General features: G+C 43.8%; 2 non-coding genes across 2 annotated transcripts; both read right to left on the bottom strand.

Annotated features, from left to right (window-relative positions):
* Nucleotides 1-8,372: 8,372 nt before the first annotated feature.
* On the bottom strand, nt 8,373-8,448 carry MIR9186B-3 (microRNA mir-9186b-3). Its single transcript, NR_129213.2, is given in 1 exon segment — nt 8,373-8,448. It is a non-coding gene; the product is annotated as a microRNA mir-9186b-3 (primary transcript).
* Nucleotides 8,449-10,961: 2,513 nt separating this feature from the next.
* On the bottom strand, nt 10,962-11,039 carry MIR9186B-6 (microRNA mir-9186b-6). Its single transcript, NR_129091.2, has one exon. It is a non-coding gene; the product is annotated as a microRNA mir-9186b-6 (primary transcript).
* Between the last annotated feature and the right edge of the window lie 1,106 nt (nt 11,040-12,145).

Below are 12,145 nucleotides of genomic sequence, written 5' to 3'. Positions count from 1 at the left end.
ATGGGGGCATAAAAGGCAATCTCTGGGCATGCTCACTAGGTTTTCCTGGGTCAAAATGATTCTGAACTGCCTAAAGGCCAAGAAGTCACTCAATATGGAGTCCAGAAAACATCATTATTCACATCCATCATAACCTCATGATTGTATGTCACAGAATCTCATAGCAGAGTACTGAGAAGTAACTCACGAGTCACCTGTAAAACAATACCACGGTGTTAGGGATACAATAAACGCTCACCTAAATATCTGAATGTCAGAGGGTCTGTCGGATGCCTAAAGCACAGGCCATCATTTATCAGGTTCATGCACTGTCTGGGCAATGATCATGATGAATTTCACCATGGTATATAGACTGCAACCCGGAAAACACAGGATGCCATTGTGTCCACTGTGAAACCTTCTAAAAAAAAATGCAAATAGCCTTCTTGTGGGTCACCACTGCACACCACAACTACACCTAGCATCTCGCAGTGCTCTCAAATCTATGCCATTTCCAGAGACACCTACATATGATGACTGGCACCTCTGGGAATGAAAAATCGAGTGATTAATGTGACTTGGGAGACCCGTGGTAGTTACACTGATATCTTCCAATTGCTCACCAATCATACAGTTCAAAATTAGGTTTTGTCTATCATACCAAACTGAGGATTCAATGAGCTTGCTGGTATCTGTGTGGTCCCTAGAATTTCTTACCTGACTGCCAGTAAACACGTCACAGTAATTATGATTGTGAAAGCACAGAACTTTGTAGCGGGACACCCAAGATTAGCTGCGACATTTCCTATTGTAAGACACCAACAAGTTTGCCCGAATACTTTGCAGAACTCCGAGGTCCGGACAAGGTCAGATATGATATTTCACCATGGGACACCTACAGCACTTCCATGGTTGGTGCTGTGGCTTGGCCTACTACGCAAAGGACTTGGATACAGCAATACCTCATCCCTGTCAGGGTTAAAGAAAAATAATCTCTAAAATATGACATTAACAACCTGCAGCTCCCTAGATTGCTGAGGACTATCATCTCCTACCTAAATATCTGCAAAAAAAAGAGTGTCACCTCAATATGTTGGGAAAAACATCAGCACTTACCTAGCGATCTGCAGATCAGAGGGCTCATGCTGTGGTTGAAGGCCGCATCACCACTTGTCTGCTTAACAGCCACGTCCTTCATTTCGGGGCAAGGTTACTGTCATCCTGATTTCTGCACAGGAACCTGTAAGTCATGAATGTTTGTAAAGGACAACACTTTTCGCACCATAACAACCATAAGAAAACCCCATCCATAATGAGACACATCAACTCTACCTGGATACCAGCAGCCATCCAGAGTGGCCACCACTGTAACAAACACATCACTCAGGATTGGACACCTAGGAAAAGCCTAAGATCAGTACTGTAGGTGGCAGCCAGGATAAGATCCAGTGTGCCTATAATCCTGGATCAGGCACAGTAGGAAAGTAAACCTTCTCTAAAACAGAAATCTGTAAACTCCCACTTAATATGATTGTCAAGGAATCCATCATTTCTTACTGAATCCCTAAAAGGGAATCATGGCGACAATGAGCGCTAGCACACAGCATCACTTACCTAGACATGTGAGCATCACGTGGTCTGTGCTGGGATTTTTGTAGGGGAAGGAGGGCGGCATGTCTGGTACTGTGGGCAGGCATTACCTCAGTACCAATGATGTCGCCAACCTCCCCCTACAACAAGGTAATTAACACAAGTGTTAAGAGCATCCTCTTCACTTAAGCTCATCTTGAGTATCGGATGATGTGCACTTTACAACCTACCAGCTTTAGAGGCAGATTCCCATAAAGACCATGTTAGCTGACCGAGTTCTACCACACAAGAATCTGAAGAACCACATGTGACAAAAGTGTTTAGCATAACAACTTGTTTTACCACCACACTGGCCAACGATGCTTTTCCTGTCTGTTAAGATGAAATTCTCCAACTGATGCTTGATAACTCTATTAAATCCAGTCAAAATCTTCCTCAACATACACTATCATCTCTCAAGGGTATCCCTCACAAAAAATCTGAGGTTACTAACGGGTTTGGGAAGGCCAGGGAACTCACCAGATATCAGCAGTACACATGACTTATGTCTGAAAGAGAAAAAGTAAAAACAGAAGGTTATTATCTGACCACCTGCACCAAAGCGATGGAACCAGGAAGTGTTAGGTACACAGTCATTGCTGCCTTAGGAACATGAAAATCGGCTGGTCTGTGCTCTGGTTTAGACCACTTCATTCCTGACCCCCATACCTACTGGATGCCTACACACCTACCGTGGATAGGCTTCCCAGGGATGAGCTCACTGTGCCCTGATAGAAACACTGTGGAAAATGTGTGGCATACACATCTTAGTCTACTGAGAGAACTGAACATAGGCGTGATCAATGGCTTTTTAAATATATATATATATATATATTATCTTTTTACAGATTGGAAGAGAGTGTGATAGAGAGTTGGAAACAATGATGAGAGAGAAACATTCACCAGTTGCCTCCTGCACACATCCCTGTATGGATGTACCCCAAACCCAGGTACATGCCCATGATGGGAATCAAACCTGGGGCTTGTAAGTCTGCTGGCCCGACACTCTATCCACTGAGCCAAGCTGGTAAGGGCTGATAAATGGCTTTTGTTGGAGACTCATGACCAATACCTGAACACTTTAAGAGGTCGATGACACCTTCTTCACATTAAGAGACACCTGCAAACATTCCATAGTCATTAATGTGGAGACAAACCATGGGATAAATTACCTGGAAGTCTACCTATCAATGTATCAGTATGGGGGCATAAAAAGCAATGTCTGGGCATGCTCACAAGGGTTTCTAAATCAAATGGATTCCACAATGAGACACAACAACTCTACCTGGATACCAGCAGCCATCTAGTGTGGAAAGCACTGTTACAAACATATCGCTCGGGATCCGACACAGGTGAAAAGCCTAAGATCAGTACGGCAGGTGGCAGCCAAGATAAGTACCAGTGTGCCTATAATCCTTGAACAGGCACAGAAGGAAACATAAACCTTCTCTAAAATAGAAAATTGTAAACTCCTAGTTAAAATGATTGGCAAGGAATCCATCATTTCTTACTGAATCCCTAAAAGGGGAATCATGGCGACAATGAGCGCTAGCACACAGCATCACTTACCTAGACATGTGAGCATCACGTGGTCTGTGCTGGGATTTTTGTAGGGGGAGGAGGGCGGCATGTCTGGTACTGTGAGCAGCCATTACCTCAGTACCAGTGATGCCGCTCACCTCCCCCTACAAACAAGGTAAATAACGCAAGTGTTAAGAGCATCCTCATCATTTAAACTCACCTTGAGTATCAGATGATGTTCACTTGACTACCTACCAGCTTTAGAGGCAGGTTACCATAACAACCATAGTTAGGTCACCGAGTTCTCCTCACAAGAATCTGAAGAAGCACCTGTGACAAACGTGTTTACCATAACAACCTGTTTTACTACCACACTTGGCAACAATGCTTTTCCCGTCCATTACGATGAAAGACGCCAACTCATGCTCGATAACTCTATTAAATCCGGTCAAAAACTTCCTCAACAGACACTATAATCTCTCAAGGATATCCCTCAAAAAATCCTGTGGTTAATAACGGGTTTGGGAAGGCCAGGGAACTCACCAGGTATCACCCTCCCAAGACACTCAGCAGTACACATGACTTATGTTTGAAAGAGAAAAGGTAAAAACAGAAGGTTATTTCCTGAACACCTGCACCAAAGCAATAGAACCAGGAAATGTTAGGTACACAGTCATTGCTTCCTTAGGAACATGAAGATCGGCTGGTGTGTGCTGTGGTTTAGGCCCACTTTATCCCTGACCCCCATACCTACTCGATGCCTACACACCTATTGTGGATAGGCTTCCCTGGATGGTCTCACTGTGACCTGAACGAGACAGTATGGAAAATGAGTGTCGTACAAGTCTTAGTCTACTAAGAGAACTGCACAGATCTTTGGTCAATGGCTTTGGTTGGAGACTCATGACCATTATCAGGAAACATGAAGAGGTCCATGACACCTTCTTCTCTAGAAGAGTCACCTGCCATCATTCCGTGGTCACTAATGTGGAGACAGACTGTGGGAGGAATTACCTGGATGTCTACCTATCAATCAATCAGTGTGGGGGCATAAAAGGCAAACTCTAGGCATGCTCACTAGTGTTTCTTGGGTCAAATGGATCCCAAACTGCCTAATGGCCAAGAACACACTCAATATGGTTTCCAGAAATCATCGTTATTCACACCCATCATTCTCTCATGAGTGAATGTCACAGAATGTCATAGCTGAGTACTGAGAAGGACTTCACGGGTTAGCTACAAAGTAATAACACGGTGTTAGGGATACCATACACCCTCACCTAGATATCTGAATGTCAGAGGGTGTGTCGGATGCCTAAGGCACTTGTAATCACTTACCGCATTCATGCACTGCCCAGGAAATGTTCAGGAAGAAGTTCACCATGGTATCTGGACTGCAACCATGAAAACACAGGATGCCATACATGTCCACTGTCAAACCTTCTATAAAATAAAACTCAAATAGCCTTATTGTGGTCCACCACTGCACACCCCAACTATACCTAGCATCTCCCAGTCGTCTCAAATCTATACCATTGCCAGAGACACCTTCATATGATGTCTGATCCCTCGGTAATGATAAATCCAGTGATAAATATCACTCGGGAGACCCATGTTAGTTACACTGATATCTTCCAATCGCTTACCAATCATATACTTCAGAACTAAATGTTCTATAACATAACAAACTAAAGATTCAATATGCGTGCTAGTACCACTATGGTCCCTAGAATTTTTTACCTGCCTCCCGGTTAACATGTCACGGTTATAATGATTGTGAAATCACAGAACTTTGTAGTGGGACACTCAAGATTAGTTGTGACATTTCCTTCTGTAAGACACCATCAACTCTGCCAGAACAATTTGCAGAACTCCAAGGTCCGGACCAAGTCAGATATGACAACAATTCACAATGGGACACCTACATCACTTCCATGGTTAGTACTTTGGTTTGTGCTACTACGAAAAGGACTTGGATACAGCAATACCTCATCCCTCTCAGGGTAATGAAAAGTGTGCTCTTAAATATCACATGAAAAACCTGGAGGTCGCTAGACTGGCAAGGAATCTGATTTCCTACCTGAATACATGCAAAGAAGAGATGGTCAACTCAATTTTGTGGGGAAAAGCATGAGATCTGCAGACCAGATTATTCATGGTGTGGTTGAATCCGACATCACCACTTACCTGCATAACACACACATCCTGGTTTATGGGGCAATGATACAGTCATTGTGATTTCCGCACAGGAACCTAAAAGTCATGAAATGTCTGTAAACGACAAACCTTTCCCCAGAAGGACACCCTGAAGCAACCTGGTCCACTATGAGACACATCAACTCTACCTGGAGACCTTCAATCATCCGCACAAGACACCACAGTCACAAACAAGTACTCTGGAATTGGCCACCTGTGAAAATCCTACGATCAGTACAGCGGGTTGGCAAGCCAGGATAAGTAGCAGTGTGCCTGCATTCCTGGAACAGGCACATTGGAAACATATACCTTCTCTAAAATTGAAAATTATAAACGCCTATTTAAGAAGATTGGTAAGGAATCCTTCATTTCTTACCTGAATCCCTGCAAGAGAATCATGGCCACAATGATTGTGACCACACTGCATCACTTACCTATACAAGTGAGCATCACGTGGTCTGTGCTGGGATTTTGGAGGGGGAGGTGGGCAGCATTTCCGTTACTGTGAGCAGCCATTACATCAGTAACAGTGATACCGCCAACCTCCCCCAACAAACAAGGTAATTAACACAAGTGTTTAGAGCATCCTCTTCACTTAACCTCACCTTGAGTATCAGATGTTGTGCACAGCGGTAGGATCCACTTGGCCACCTACCCCGTTTACACGCAGGTCCCAATTAAGAACATAGTGATCTCACTGAGTTCTCCGCAGAAGAATCTGAAGAATCACATGTGACAAAGTTGGTTAGGATCACAACTTGTTTTAGCAACATACCTGCCAACAATGCTTTTCACGTCCATTAGGATGAAACACACTACTCAAACTTGATAACTCTATTAAATCTGGTCAAGACACCATCATTTCTCCAGGGTATCCCTCAAAATATGCTTTGGTTAATAACTAGTTTGGGAATACCATGTAACTCACCAGACATCATCCACCCATACACTCAACATTACACATGACTTATGTCTGAAAGAGAAAAGGTAAAAACAGATGGTTATTATCTGACCACCTGTACCAAAGCGATGGAACAAGGAAGTTTTAGGTACACAGTTATCGCTGCCTTAGGAACATGAAGATCGGCTGGTCTGTGCTGTAGTTTAGTCCCACTTCATCGTAACCCTCATTCCTACTGGAGGCCTGCACTCCTAATGTGGATAGGCTTTCCGGGGATGGGTCACGGTGATCTGAAAGACACACTGTGGAAAATGGGTGGCGTACACGTGACAACTGGATATTGCCTTGGTCAATGGCATTGGTTGGAGACTTATGACCATTAACTGAACACTTGAAGAGGTCAATGACACCTTCTTTTCATGAAGAGACACCTGCAAACATTCTGCAGTCATTAATGTGGAGACAAACCATGGGAGAAATTACGTGGAAGTCTACCTATCAATGTATCAGTATGGGGGCATAAAAGGCAATTTCTGGGAATGCTCACAAAGGTTTTTTGAGTCAAATGGATTCCGAACTGCCTAAAGGCCAAGAGGATACTCAATATGGACTCAAGAAAACATGATTATGCACATCCATCATTCTCTCATGATTGTATGTCACAGAATCTCATTGCCTAGTACTGAGAAGGACTTCACTGGTCACCTGCAAAACAATAACACGGTGTTAGGGATACAATAGACGCTCACCTAGATATCTGAATATCAGAGGGTCTGTCAGATGCCTAAGGCACAGGTCATCACTTATCAGGTTCATGGACTGTCTGGGCAATGATCATGATGAATTTCACCATGGTATCTAGACTGCAACCCAGAAAACACAGGATGCCATTTGTGTCCACTGTCAAACATTCTAGAAATGAAAACTCAAAGAGCCTCTTTGAGGGCCACCACTGCACACCCCAACTATACCTGGCATGTCGCAGTCCTCTCAAATCTATGCCATTGCCAGAGACACCTTCATATGATGACTGGCCCCTCACAGAATGAAAAGTCCAGTGATTAATTTGACTTGGGAGACCCGTGGTAGTTACACTGATGTCTTCCAATCGGTCACCAAGCGTACAGTTCAAAATTAGGTGTTCTCTAACATACCAAACTAAGGATTCAATGTGCTTGCTGGTACCTGTATGGTCCCTAGAATTTCTTACCTGACTCCCAGTAAACCCGTCACAGTAATAATGATTGTGAAAGCACAGAACTTTGTAGCGGGACACCCAAGATTAGCTGCGACATTTCCTTTTGTAAGACACCAACAAGTATGTCCGAATACTCTGCAGAACTCCAATGTCCGGAGAAGGTCAGATATGACATTTCACCACGGTACACCTACAACACTTCCATGTTAGTGTTGTGGCTTGACCTACTATGAAAGGGACTTGGATACAGCAATACCTCATCCCTCAGGGTTAAAGAAAAATAGTCTCTAAAATATGACATTAACAACCTGCAGCTACCTCGATTGCTGAGGACTATCATCTGCTACATGAATACCTGCAAAAAAAAAGAGTGTCACCTCAATTTTTTGGGGAAAACATCAGAGCTCACCTAGCGATCTGCAGATTAGAGGGCTCATGCTGTGGTTGAAGGCCACATCACCACTTATCTGCGTAACAGCCACGTCCTTCATTTCGGGGCAAGGTTACCGTAATTCTGATTTCCGCACAGGAACCTGAACGTCATGAATGTTTGTAAAGGACAACACTTTTCCCACCAGAACACCCATAAGAAAACCCCATCCACAATGAGACACATCAACTCTACCTGGATACCCGCAGCCATCCAGAGTGGCCACCACTGTTACAAACATGCCACTCGAGATTGGACACCTGTGAAAAGCCTATGATCAGTACTGTAGGTGGCAGCCAGGAAAAGTACCAGTGTGCCTATAATCCTGGAACAGGCACAGTAGGAAATGTAAACCTTCTCTAATACAGAAAACTGTAAACTCCCGCTTAAAACAATTGGCAAGCAATCCATCATTTGTTACTGAATCCCTAAAAGGGAATCATGGCGACAATGAGCGCTAGCACACAGCATCACTTACCTAGACATGTGAGCATCACGTGGTCTGTGCTGAGATTTTTGTAGGGGGAGGAGGGCGGCATGTCTGGTACTGTGGACAGCCATTACCTCAGTACCAGTGATGCCGCCAACCTCCCCATACAACAAGGTAATTAACACAAGTGATAAGAGCACCCTCTTCAATTAAACTCAAGTTGAATATCCAAAGATGTTCACTTCACGACCTACCAGCGTAAGAGCCAGGTTCCCATAATGACCATAGTTAGCTCACCGAGTTCTACTCAAAAGAATCTGAAGAAGCACGTGTGAAAAAAGTGTTTAGCATAACAACTTGTTTTACCACCACAATGGCCCACAATGTTTTCACGTCCATTACAATGAAAGATGCCAACTCACGCTTGATAACTTTATTAAATCAGGTCATAAACTTCCCCACCAGACACTATCTTCTCTCAATGTCATCCCTCAAAAAATACTGTGGTTACTAACTGGTTTGGGAAGGCCAGGGAACTCACCAGGTATCACCCTCCCAAGACACTCAGCAGTACACATGACTTATGTCTGAAAGAGAAAAGTTAAAAACAGAAGGCTATTACCTGACCACCTGCACCAAAGCGATGGAACTAGGAAGTGTTAGGTACACAGTCATCGCTGCCTAAGGAACATGAAGATCGGCTGGTCTGTGCTGTGGTTTAGGCCCACTTCATCCCTGACCCCCATACCTACTGGATGCTTGCACACCTTCCGTGTATACCTTCCCGGGGATGGGCTCACCATGACCTGAAAGAGACACTATGGAAAATCGGTGTCATACAAGTCTTAGTCTACTAAGAGAAATGCACATTGCCTTGGTCAACAGCTTTGGTTTGAGACTCATGACCATTACCAGGAAACTTGAAGAGGTCCATGACTCCGTCTTCTCATGAAGAGTCACCTGCCATCATTCCATGGTCACTAATGTGGAGACAGACTGTGGGAGGAATTACCTGGAAGTCTAACTATCAATCTATCAGAATGGAGGCATAAAAGGCAATCTCTGGGCATGCTCACTAGGGTTTCTTTGGTCAAATGGATTCTGATCTGCGTAAAAGCCATAAGACACTCAATATGGAGTCCAGAAAACATCATTATGCACATCCATCATTCTCTCATGAGTGTATGTCTCAGAATCTCATAGCTGAGTAGTGAGAAAAACTTCACAGGTTAGCTGCAAAGCAATAACACGGTGTTAGAGATAACATACACACTTACCTAGATATCTGAATGTCAATAGCTCTGTCGGATGCCTAAGGCACTGGTAATCACTTACCTCGTTCATGCACTGTCCAGGAAATGATCCTGAAGAAGTTCACCATATTATCTGGAGTGCAGACATGAAAACACTGGATTCCATACATGTCCACTTCAAACCTTCTAGAAATGAAAACTCATATAGCCTCATTGTTCGTCACCACTGTACACCCCAACTATACCTAGGATCTTGCAGTCCTCTCAAATATATGCCATTGCCAGAGACACATTCATATGATGTCTGCTCCCTCAGAGAATGATAAATCCAATGATAAATGTCACTTGGGAGACCCGTGGTACTTACACTGATGTCTTCCAATCGCTTACCAATCATATTGTTCAAAACTAAATGTTCTATAACATACCAAACTAAAGATTCAATTTGGTTGCTAGTACCTCTGTGGTCCCTAGAATTTTTTACCTGCCTCCTGGTAAACACATCACGGTTATAATGTTTGTAAAAGCACAGAAATTTGTAGTAGGACACGCAAGATTAGCTGCGACATTTTCTTCTGTAAGACACCTTCAACTTTGCCAACATTTTGCAGAACTCCAAGGTCCGGACCAGGTCAGATATGAGAACATTACACCACGGGACACCTACAACACTTCCATGGTTGGTACTTTGGTTTGGCCTACTATGAAATGGATGTGGATACAGCAATACCTCATTCCTCTCAGGTTTAAAGAAAAATGTTCTCTAAAATATGACATTAACAACCTGGAGCTACCTCGATTGCTGAGGACTATCATCTCCTACCTGAATACCTGCAAAAAAAAAGAGTGTCACCTCAATTTTTTGGGGAAAACATCAGAGCTCACCTAGCGATCTGCAGATCAGAGGGCTCATGCTGTGGTTGAAGGCCGCATCACCACTTATCTGCGTAACAGCCACGTCCTTCATTTCAGGGCAATGTTACTGTCATCCTGATTTCTGCACAGGAACCTGAAAGTCATGAATGTTTGTAAAGGACAACACTTTTCCCACCAGAACACCCATAATAAAACCCCATCCACAATGAGACACATCAACTCTACCTCGATACCAGCAGCCATCCAGAGTGGCCACCACTGTTACAAACATGTCACTCGGGATTGGACACCTGTGAAAAGCCTATGATCAGTACTGTAGGTGCCATCCAGGATAAGATCCAGTGTGCCTATAATCCTGGAACAGGCACAGTAGGAAATGTAAACCTTCTCTAAAACAGAAAACTGTAAACTCCCACTTAATATGATTGGCAAGGAATCCATCATTTCTTACTGAATCCCTAAAAGGGAATCATGGCGACAATGAGCGCTAGCACACAGCATCACTTACCTAGACATGTGAGCATCACGTGGTCTGTGCTGGGATTTTTGTAGGGGGAGGAGGGCGGCATGTCTGGTACTGTGGACAGCCATTACCTCAGTACCAGTGATGCCGCTCACCTCCCCCTACAACAAGGTAATTAACACAAGTGTTAAGAGCATCCTCTTCACTTAACCTCACCTTGAGTATTAGGTGATGTGCACTTGACAACCTACCAGCTTTAGAGGCAGGTTCCCATAATGACCATAGTTAGCTCACCGAGTTCTCCTCACAAGAATCTGAAGAAGCACATGTGACAAAAGTGTTTAGCATAACAAATTGTTTTACCACCATACTGGCCAACGATGCTTTTCCTATCCGTTAAATTGAAATTCTTCAACTCATGCTTGATAACTCTATTAAATCCGGTCAAAAACTTCCTCAACAGACACTATGATTTCTCAAGCGCATCCCTCAAAATATCCTGTGGTTACTATCTAGTATGGGAAGGCCAGGGAACTCACCAGATATCAGCAGTACACATGACGTATGTCTGAAAGAGAAAAGGTAAAAACAGAAGGTTATTATCTGACCACCTGTACCAAAGCGATGGAACCAGGAAGTGTTAGGTACAAAGTCATTGCTTCCTTAGGAACATGAAGATCTGCTGGTCTGTGCTGTGGTTTAGGCCCACTACATCCCTGACCCCCATACCTTCTGGATGCCTGCACACCTACCGTGGATAGCTACCTGGGGATGGGCTCACTGTGACCTGATAGACACACTGTGGAAAATGTGTGGCGTACACTTCTTAGCCTCCTGAGAGAACTGCATATTAGCTTGATCAATGGCTTTTTAAAAATATATATGTTTTATTGATATTTTTACAGAGAGGAAGGGAGTGTGATAGAGAGTTGGAATCAATGATGAGAAACATTGATCAGCTGCCTCCTGAAAACCTTCCAGTGTGGATGAGCCCCCAAATCAGGTACATGCCCATGATGGGAATCAAACCTGGGGCCTGTAAGTCTGCTGGCCGACACACTATCCACTGAGCCAAGCTGGTTAGGGCTGATCAAAGGCTTTGGTTGGAGACTCATGACTATTACCTGAACACTTGAAGAGGTCAATGACACCTTCTTCACATAAAGAGACACATGCAAAGATTCCACAGTCATTAATGTGGAGACAAACCATGGGAGAAATTACCTGGAAGTCTACCTATCAATGTATCAGTATGGGGGCATAAAAGGC

This window comes from Eptesicus fuscus, chromosome 1 (assembly GCF_027574615.1).
Source record: "Eptesicus fuscus isolate TK198812 chromosome 1, DD_ASM_mEF_20220401, whole genome shotgun sequence".
NCBI lineage: Eukaryota > Metazoa > Chordata > Mammalia > Chiroptera > Vespertilionidae > Eptesicus > Eptesicus fuscus.
Note: the sequence above shows the minus strand (reverse complement) of the source record. Positions and strands in the feature narration are given on the sequence as shown.